Source organism: Microtus oregoni, unplaced genomic scaffold (genome assembly GCF_018167655.1).
Source record: "Microtus oregoni isolate MIOR12 unplaced genomic scaffold, Mior012 000079F_003, whole genome shotgun sequence".
Taxonomy (NCBI): Eukaryota; Metazoa; Chordata; class Mammalia; order Rodentia; family Cricetidae; genus Microtus; species Microtus oregoni.
The window spans coordinates 1,457,990-1,466,836 of NW_024544155.1; positions in this window are offsets into that span (position 1 = coordinate 1,457,990).

Genomic DNA, 8,847 nt, shown 5'->3' on the forward strand with positions numbered 1-8,847 from the left:
ATGAATTAAAATCAAATCTATTTATTCCTGAAAAGCAAGGAAATATTTTAAAATTCTTCCAAGAAATTACTAAATTTCTTTCTACTTTTGAATCAAAATGTTTTTATGTGTGTCATAAATGTCAGTTGATGACATTCAAAATGTGCAAAAAGACTACAGTTGCTTATAGTCATTATAAATTGAGCTTGTTCTCCTCCATTTCAAAGCATTACAGTAAAGCTATGACGGAATAATTCCCAAATAAAGGTTATGATCAGAGCTTTGTTTTAGGAAGATTCAACTTGATTTATGGAAATGAGATTTTTGATAACAGTTTCTAGTTCTTCACGACTAACAGGTCTATTTAGATCGTTCACCTGGTCTTGGTTTAGCTTTGGTGTATGGTACTTATCTAAAAAGTCCATTTCTTTTGCATTTTCCAGTTTTGTGGCATACAGGCTTTTGTAGTAAAATCTAATGATTCTCTGAATTTCCTCTGTGTCTGTGGTTATGTCCCCCTTTTCATTTCTGATCTTATTTGTATGTTCTCTCTCTGTTGTTTAATTAGTTTGGATAGGGGTTTGTCAATCTTGTTGATTTTCTCCAAGAACCAACTTTTTGTTTCATTGATTCTTTGGACTCTTTTCTGTGTTTCTATTTTGTTGATTTCCACCCTCAGTTTGGTTATTTCCAGTCTTCTATGCCTCTTGAGCGTGCCTGCTTCTTTTTTTTTTTTTTCTACAGCTTCCAGGTGTGCTGTTAAGTCCCCGATGTATGCTTTCGCTGTTTTCTTAAAGTGGGCACTTAGTGCTATGAGCTTTCCTCTTAGCACTGCTTTCATCGTGCCCCTTAGGTTTGAGTATGTTGTCTCTTTATTTTCATTAAATTCAAGGAAGACTTTAATTTCTTTCTTAATTTCTTCCTTGACCCAGGTGTGGTTCAGTAGTTGACTGCTCAGTTTCCATGAGTTTGTCGGCTTTCTGGGGATAGAATTGTTGTTGAATTCTAATTTTTAATCCGTGTTGATCTGATAAGACACAGGTGGACACTGATAATTTTTTTGTATCTGTGGAGGTTTCCTTTGTTTCCGAGTATGTGGTCAATTTTAGAGAAGGTTCCATGAGCTGCAGAGAAGAAGGTATATTCTTTCCTATTTGGGTGGAGTGATCTATAGATGTCTGTTAAGTCCATTTGCTTCATTACCTCCAATAATTTTCTTAATTCTCTATTAGGTTTCTGTCTGATTGACTTGTCCATTTGTGAGAGAGGTGTGTTGAAATCTCCTACTACTAGTGTGTGTGGTTTGATGTCTGCCTTGAGTTTTAGTAATATTTCTTTTACATAAGAGGGTGCTTTTATATTAGGGGCATAGATATTCAACTTGATTTATGGAAATGAGATTGTAGATGCTAGGTGCTCAACTCAGTATCTACACTGAGAGCTTAGTACCAACCAATAATCATCATTTTTAAAAGTGTCCATATCATGTAACCCTCCATATTTCTGATACCATGTATGCAGAGAGTTAGATGTGATGTAATTTGAGAGACACTTTATCTGTATCTTGACAGGTATTTTTCTGATGGGCAAAATATTCCTTTGTGGAAAACGCCGTGAAGCTTTAGGTTCTTGTCAATATATAATACAATTAAATGCCAGGGGACCTGTCCAATTTTCATGTATGCACACTAGTGAAGTGGCTGTGTCTTCAAAAGCCCCATCTTCATTTTAATATTATTTTCCTTATGACTTTGATCCTTTGGGTATGTTCATGAAGACAATGAAAATTAAATGACTTCAAAAATGAGAGGTTATCTTCCATGATTGTAGAACAAGTCATCTTAACTAGCAAATATGCTACCTTTGTTTTTGTGATCCACAGAAGAATGTAATCAAGCAAAATTTGTGTGCATTGTTCTTTTTTATTCTGGGGAACATCTGAAATCAAATGCTATCTGAAATAACAAAAAGTGGACTTTTTGGTCAAAATCATTGCATATTTTAATTCCTTTTCAATACACAAAAAATATATTATTGAAATATTATTTTTCTTTAGTATTTTAACAGCCACTTGATAGTGCCTCAATCACTTGCTAGCTATCATGTCCCAATGATGAGCTATAAATCAGCATTGTGATTTATATGATTTATCTTATTAAATGCAAGACATTAAACAGTTACAACAAATAACATTTCAGTTGTCTTTGTCTAAACCTGATTCTTTAGGATTCATTGGAACTTAAATTACACTGCAGAGGTTTTGTTTTGTTTGGTTTTGTATTTCTTTCCTTTTTCCCAGACAAGATAGCAAGGATGCAAACTCCCATACTATATAGGCATTGGCTATGTGCCTGTCCAAGAAAATGTAAATTATCAGTTTAGATTTTGATCAGGCCCAGTGTTCTAAATGAAGTTCTCTAAGCGTAGAGGTACCCACAATCATGTCAGAGAATAGCAGCTAAGGTAAGCTGGACCCTGGGGGCATTTTTTTAGAATTAACTTTGTCTTTCCTTTTCACCTTCTTGAATCATTGCTAAAATGGTACTTTTGTTTATGCTATAATAATAATGTTGATAACGTTGCTAATCATATATTCAATTTTCTCTGGTAGTAATTAGTTAATAAACAAATGGTCAACTAATGGGGTTATTTTGGTATATATACACTGTGCATTGTACTAGTTTTATAAATTTTTTCTTACAAATATACATTATGTTTTTATGATATTTCCCAAGTTAATAGGATTTTGGCTAATCAATTTTCTTAGTATAAATATATAATAAGGAGAAATAATAATTTATCATTTTAAAAAGTTTTTTTCATCAATAATGAGAAAAGCACATGAAACAATTTATATGTTTTATTTTCAATTGATTCCATACTAAAATAGCAAAAACTTAATGACTAAAAGCAAATGTCTTGCATTATCTCACAGATCTGAATGTGCAAATTACAGGTACCACAAAGCAACATCAGGTTGCCCACTAAGCCTATAATTCCTAAGTAGAGAGTATAATATCATAACTGGGAAATTGGTGGTCATAAAGGCTCATGCCTGTTTGGAGGGTGGTATCTGAAGCAAGAGGATTGCCAATAGTTTGATGTCAGAGACTCTGTCTCAAACAAATTAAACAGCAAGAAGAAATTGTATTTTTAAATGTGTTTGTTGAGATCAATGGGTTTTTCTTATATGTTTATCTGTATGACCATAATTATATTAATATATTTAGAAAAAGTCCCAAACATTATCCTTTAACAAAAAATACCTAACCTTTTCGTCCCACCTTGCTTATTATGTAACTGAGATCAATTTCCTTCTATATTTCTATCATTTTTGCATGTGAGAGGATTATAAAAGGTAGAACCATAAAAGTGTATGCTTTTGTAACTGAATGTGTTCTTACTAAGTAGCATGGCCTTGAGCTCCAGACAAGTTGGTAGTATATCAATAGTTTGTTTCTTCTTATCCCATGGTACAAATATCCCACATTTTACTGAAATATTTGTCTACATGTAGCAACATTTTGTTTCTTCTTATCTCAGGGAATGAATGTCCTACAGTTTGCTAAAACATTTGCCCATTGTTGAAATATCTTGCTTGTTTCTACTTGGGAACTTCTACAAACTAAGTTGCTGTGAATAATTATGTAGAGAGTTTTTGTGTGTGTGCCTGTGTAGATATAAAGCCTCATTTCTGGGCTAACTGTACAGAAGTGCAATTGCTATGCTACTTGGTGAGTTGAAGTTTGTTTTCTCATTTTAAAACTTCCAAATATTTTGTTATTTCTGTACAGTATTGTATTTCTGATAACATTTATTAATAATCTAATTTCTTTGCAATATTAATGACTATCTGGCATTATAACTTTATTATTTATTTTACATTATGGAATTTATGCCATGGCATTTCACAATAGTTTTAAATTAATTATCAATTGCCTGAGTTTAATGAAGTTGAATTTCTTTCTGTGTATTTGTTTATTTCCTGGCTATATATCTTCTTCAGTGAAATGCCACTAGTTGGCTTTTGCCTTTTTTTCCTTGGGGTGGGGGATGACACTTAGCCGAGAATGCATGCATTCATCCACGCACAGCACTCAGGCAGTGAGCCACACTCCCGCCTTAATATGCTGTCTTAACCATTAAGTTTTAAGGATTTTTCAGACATATTCAGTGTTACTCTTATCAAATGTGATTTAGAAACATCTTTGCATAAGCAGTTGGTTTTACTTTCATTATCGTGACAAGATTTCTTCAATTTTTGAATGAAGTCTCCATTAAAAATTGTATGGATTATGCTTAAGGTGTATTTTCCAATAACTCTTCATCAAATGGTATGTCCACAAAGCATTCTCCTATATCGTCTTGGGAAAGTTTTGTAATTTAAAATTTTACAGGGAAATTTATGCTGTTTGAATTTAGTTATATATAAAATGTGACAGTTAAGTCACAATTCAGTTTTTTCTCTAATAAATCCTTAGTAGTAGCTTGTTTTAAAATCCATCTCTCTCTACTGATATGCTTTTTTTCTTTTCAAATGCTTTTATTAGTATTTTATTGTAAGTTTTATTTTTATTTCTCTGATAATTTCATAAATGTTTACAATTTAAGAACATTCCTATCTCTCACTTATGTCTACCCAATATCCAAATTTCCCCCAGGAAAGTCCAATCATATCTCCCATCAAAAGTCATATTCTTCTTTAAAAATATCTATGTTTAGCTGGCTAAGTCCAATTAGTGTTGTCCTTGAGGGTGGGAGGTCATCTAGTTGCGCATGGGTAATCTATCAGTGGCTACCTCCACAAAAAGGAAAGATAACGGAGAGAAAGGAGAGAGGCCTTCTTCCCCCTGCACCTATCAACTGCTTAGTTTTTCAGCCAAGAGTGGAGCCTTGGGAGGCCTTCCTCCAACCCATGCTAAAATCTTTTATTGGATAGATCTTGTGGAAGAAATCACAGCTCCTACAAGTAGGTGTGTGCAAATATCCATGTCATGTCAAGAAGATAGCATTTCACAGCTTCCCTCCTATCCTATAACTCTGTTAAATATTAGTTATCCATACTGTATAGAGGCATGTCTACAGTCTTCTACTCTGTTACCTTCATGTATGTGTCTATTTACTTGCCATTATCTTTCTCCATGCTCTCTTTCTCCATTCTCTCTCTCTCTCTCTCTCTCTCTCTCTCTCTCTCTCTCCCTCTCCCTCTCCCTCTCCCTCTCCCTCTCCCTCTCCCTCTCCCTAGGTGTTAAAGTGTACATGTATGTGTTTGTATGTCTATCCATCCATTCATCCATCCATATAGCTATCATCTATCTGTCTGCCTGCCTGTCTGTCTGTCTGTCTATCTATCCATTTATCTCAGTGCAATGTTGAAGGGATGAATGTGAGTATGGGTGTAGGTTGTGAAATTGGAAAGTGAAGTATGAGGTGATTTTTAAAAGGTACTGGGGGAGCAGGGGGAGAAAACCTGAACACATGCATGTAAAAGCTGAAGGGAGACTACTGTCAGGTATAAATGGACAAGTGGGGCAAAGAAGATGAAGAATAAGATAAGGGGAGGGGAATCAATGAAAATATGCTTAAATTTCACTGTGTAGTGACGGCTGGAATCAAACACGGGATCATCACTGTTTTGTCTTTATGTGTTACAATTCTTCGTATATAATATAATGTACTGCTACAAGATTATTTTTCATTCTTAGTGACCATTTCATCATCACATATTTCTTTGTGAATATTTATTTACATTCAGATGACTACATATATTATCTGATATTAATGTAACTAAGCAAGTTTTTTGTATTAGCATATTTTCATTTTCTGTCATTGCTATATCAAATCATAATAAGAAGCTAAAACAATACAGTATTATTTTGTAATTTGCAGAAATCAGAGATCCTACAAGATTAAAATTGTGTTTTCAGTATACCTGCATGCCACAGTTAATCATATAATGAAGAATCTGCTTCTAGTCTCTTTAGCTAATTAGCTGATCTCAATTGGGGGAGAAATAAACCAATTTCCTTTCCAGTCATCACAACAAGTAAAATTTTACTTTTTCTGTTTTAGAACATAAGAAACGAACATATGGCAATTTGATAGATATACTGCTCCAATGGGTACTAGAATGCAGGGAGAAATAGAACTAAATGATACAAACCTATCACGTTTTCCTAAAAGATAAAGGGCTTTATCAGACATGTGTGGGCCTTACTTAGTATGAGACACTGGCCAATCGATGGAGAAAGACCAGTAGTCAAAGCAAAAATAGTGTCTGATAATCTATCTTGTTTCTTTATATCATATGTTAAAAGATGACTAGCATCTATCTCCATCTGCTGCCAGAAGAAGCCACTCTGATGGTGAATGAATAAAACAATGATCTCTGACTATAGCAAAATATCATTAGGAGTCATTTTATAGATAATTTTTAGAGTAGTAATATTTGGTTTTACCATAGTTCTCTGGGATATCTACCCTCTGATTTTGGTCACCCAAGCAGTATTTGGAATTGCTTCTTTTCTCATGAAGTAGACATTAATTCAAATCAGAGATTGGTTGGCTATTCCCACAAGTTCTACCCTAGCATATTTTGCAGGCAGGACAGATTGTAGACAAAAGGTTTTATGGTTGGGATGGTGTTTATGTTTTGTTTGCCTGCAGGCTCCATGTAGGCACCAGATAAACTTCACCATGTTTAACAAGATCTGTGAATGTTGTCTTCCAAAATGGAGCATACTGTCAGTTGCAGAGAGCAAACCTTTTTTGCAAAGCCTGTTTTGTTTATTGGGTTTTTTTGTTTGTTTGTTTGTTTTTTTAGGATTTTAGTGGGAACTCTCAGAAAACAACTCAATTGAATGAAATTCAATCATGCTACTGGAAAATTCATTTGGTGACAAGAGATGGCTAGTTCTCAATCTACATCCCCATTAATAGGAGACATTAGGATCGCCTTCATATATTTCAAAAAGTTTCCATTGCACTAGACATATATATTATCCCTCACTCAAATGCTTTTCAATTTCCTTACAATGTTTCCCTCTACCCTACTTCCCCACACCCTCCACACAGATCATCGCATTGCCAACCACATATGTCCCCACTCTGCAAATGAATTAATTACATTTCTCCTTCCCAGGAAGATCTATTTGTCTCCCCCTAGACCTTTCCTCTTTACCTAACCTCTCTATGTCTCTATGTCTAGGGACACATTTACTTAATGTCTAATATCCACTTATAAATGGATACATACCATATTTATATCTTTCTGGGTCTGGGTTACTTCACTTAGAATTATTTTTTCTAGTTCCATCCATTTGCTTCCAAATTTCATGATGTCATTTTTTTAACCACTGAGTATTACTTCATTATATAAATTTACCAAATTCTCTTTATCTGTTTTTCTGTTAAGTGACATCTAGGTTCTTTACAATTTATGGCTATTACGAATGAACACATAATGAACATGGCTGATCTAGTGTCCTTGTAAGATGGAGCTTTCTTTGGGTATATGTCCAAGAATGGTAAAGCTGGATCGTGAAGGAGATCATTTCCCAATTTCCTAAGAAATTGCCATATTGATTTACATAGTGACTGTACAAGTTTACACTTACATGAGCAGTGGAAAGGTGTTCCCCTTTTCCTACATCCTCAACAGCATGAGCTGTCACGTGTGTCACTGTGCCATTCTGACAGGTGTAAGATGAAATTTCAAAGTAGTTCTGCTTTTCATTTCCCTGATGACTGAAGGAACTGAACATTTCTTTAAGTGTTTCTCAGTCATTTGACATTGTTCTATTGACAATTCTGTTTAAAACTATATTCCATTATAAATTGGATTATTTTACTTTTTTGACATCTAATTTCCTGAATTCTTTATATATTTTGGATATTAACCCTCTATCAGATGTAGAATTGGTTTAAAAAATTCCATTGTGGAGGTTGCTGCTCTGTCTGAATGATTGTGTCCTTTGCCTTACAGAAGCTACTCGTTTTCATGAGGTTTTGTTTATGAATTGTTGGTCTTAATATCTATGGTTCAGAAAGTGTTCACTGAGTCTGATGTTATACAGATAGAGTCTAAATATGAGTTCTTTATTAAATCCCTCCACTCAAATCTCAGGGAATCCCATAAAAAGGAAGCAGAAAGTATCAAAGCCAGAGATGGAGGACTCCAAGAGCATAAGGGCCTCTGAAATAACTAAGCAAAGCACATATGAACTCACAGAGACTGACGTAGCAAGCACAGGGCCTATATGGTCCTGTGTGTATTTATTATAACTTGTTTTTTTTTTAATGGGATATCTTAGTGTGAGAACAAGTGGGTACCTGAATTAGGTGCCTTTTTTTGAGACTCTTTTCTCCTGTTGGGATGCTATGTCCAACTTCAATATGACAGTTTTTGCTTAATCTTCTTATTTTATTTTGTCATATTTGGTTCTTATCTCTTAAAGGCCCATTTTCTCTAATGAGAGACAAAAAGGAGTGGATGGAGAATGACAGAGGGGAGGAAAGGAACTGAAAGTAGTATAAGAAGGGAAAATTACAATCAGGTTAAATTTAATGAAAAAAATCTACTTTCAATAATGGTATAAAAAGGTGACAAACAAAAATACAGTTGCTGATCAACAAAGGCAGTGGGAATTATACAAGCCCAAGGTGAAAACTTGCAGTGCATACACATAGGCACAGACAGAGAAGTCCCCACAGAGCTGTAGATATCAAGTACCATATGACACGGATAGTTCTTAAGGCCCTCACAAATCTGTTGGTACCGAATACCATGAGACAAGGATAGTGCTAAACACCCCTCTTTATTTTCTCTTTGTATGTCCAAGAAGTTAAAGACTTTGACCAGAAATGATT